Source organism: Myodes glareolus, chromosome 13, assembly GCF_982192425.1.
Source record: "Myodes glareolus chromosome 13, mMyoGla1.1, whole genome shotgun sequence".
In the NCBI taxonomy this organism is placed as follows: domain Eukaryota; kingdom Metazoa; phylum Chordata; class Mammalia; order Rodentia; family Cricetidae; genus Myodes; species Myodes glareolus.
This window is the reverse complement of record NC_142038.1, coordinates 55704737-55706978: the sequence shown is the minus strand read 5'-3', so window position 1 is coordinate 55706978 and position 2242 is coordinate 55704737.

Below are 2242 nucleotides of genomic sequence, written 5' to 3'. Positions count from 1 at the left end.
GTCACGACTGAAACCCGGAAGTCCCGGGAGCACACGTGACTCTGCCTCGCCTCTCTTCTTCCCAACGTGGTTGCCAGGGAGACGCCGCAGCGGTCTTAGGCTGGAAGGGAAGGATGCCTGGGGGCCTGGTCGCAGGAGATGCAGTGTGTGTTCTCTGCTTTCAGGAATGCTTCGCATGGTACAGCAGCCCCGGATGACTTCGGCCTGTTGCAGTATGCCGTCTCCCCTCACCCAGGTGCCTCTCCCTTCCCGGGGGAACCCGCATGAGGGAAAGAGTGTCACTCAGTCTCCCTTCGTCTCTCGTTGTTGGGGCCACCAGGCATTAGCAAAGTACAAGTCAAGAACACCCTCACGTGCGAATACATACTGCCCTCTACAACACAGGAATCAAGTATTTAACTTTTCTAAGACCACAAGGCAACTATAAACAATTTTTTCTGATGTATCCAAATAACTTGAGGTACTAAGATCGCAGCGTTGTCACTGAACACCACCCCCCACGAAGACGTCTATTGATTCCCGCCACTACCTGTTTTTATTAGCCTCTTGGGGTGTTGAGGCTGGGTGGTTCTCGATAGATCTGTTTGTGTTTTGCATGCCTTCTTCCTGAGCCTTCTTCCCAGCTGAACGCTGGAATCCTAGGGTGTTCAGAAGAGAACCCTGACGTAGTGCCCTCAAAAGCCATGAACCTTCGTTTAAAGGGCTAACTACCTTTTATGGCAACTTGACATTTCTTGTTTTATGTTGTGTTTTGGCAAAATGTGGTGAGTCTCGAGCTAGTATTCCTTGGGTGCTAATAGCAAATCACTACTGGGCATGGCAATAAAAGAATTTCTTTTCCTCAGCTTGCTGAAGGGAAGAAGTTTGCTGGCCCTGAGCCCTAGAGATTCCTGTGTGTTTAGTGGTTTGTTTTAAGGAGTAGAAAGACAAGGAGTTTTAATACAGAAAAGTTGCACTTCACAATTTCACATCCTTGAAAGTAGAGAGAGAATGAATTATACCTCAGGAGCTAGCTAAAGGGAAACAAAGCCATAAAAGTCATTACTTACAAATTAGAGCTGTAATGCACTATCATCTTCCTTGTTTAAAAAATTGGAAGAAAATATGTGGATATTTTTATATAGTAAATTGGAAGACTTTCTAATCCAGCATCAAACCTAAAAGTCATTTAAGTAATTGGGAAATATTGTAATTCATTTTACTGTAAATTTTAAATTTAATAAATTAAAACCAGTTGTAATCAACATTAAAAAATAAATAACAAACTGGAAAATGACATTTTAGGATGGCTTAGACAATGGAGCATAACTCTACAAAGAGCTTTTGCCAATGAATGGCAATAAATCAGTATAAATATAAGCAAAGAATATGAAGAAGCTATTTTAAAAGGTGAGTAATCATATAAACTATGTCTTCCAGCAATGAATCATTTTACATAAACAGTCACCTTTCCTCAGTTAAAATGGCAATCTTGGCTAAGTATGGTGACTGAGACCTATAATCCTGGCACTTACGAGATTGGACAAGAGGAATGCCAGAAGTTCCTAACCAGCCTGAATTACAGGTTGAAACCCAGTCTGAGACAAAACCAAAACAATAATGTCAGTCTTTATACAAAAAATGTGCATTGTTGTTACAAGTGAGAAGAAGTATCTTTCACATAAAGAGTGATTATAAAAATATAACAACTTTTTAGGGAGAGCAGTTTAGTAGTGTATTGCCTTTTAAACTCTTAAATTTTAGGAAGTAAATATAACATTTGTGCCCTATACAAGCTTTGAGCTTATATAGTACACATGTGCTTATGACATACTTACTGACATTAAGAAAAGCTTCAGGGCTCCAAGTAACAAATCATTATCTTACTAATCATTAAAAACCTAAATAATTACTAATCAACTAACCATTAAGTGAATATCAATTCAGATCATTAATTAAAACATATGTCATCTCTTGAGACAGATACTGTTTGGGTTTGGTGTGTGCGTGATTTTTTTTTTGCATGCATGCATGTGTTGTGGGCATGTTCATGTGTGTGAATGTAAGTGCACATTCATATAGAGGTCCAAAGTTAACATTAGCGGTCTTAATTGATTTCTGCTTTATTTATTAAAGTATTGCCCCTTATTAAAGAGGAGCTTGCCAATTGCAGATATTCTAACTAGCCATCTTGCCCCAGTGCTGTGGGATAATCCTTCTATACACTATGAATATGTTTTATTCTCACTGGTTAATAAAAAAG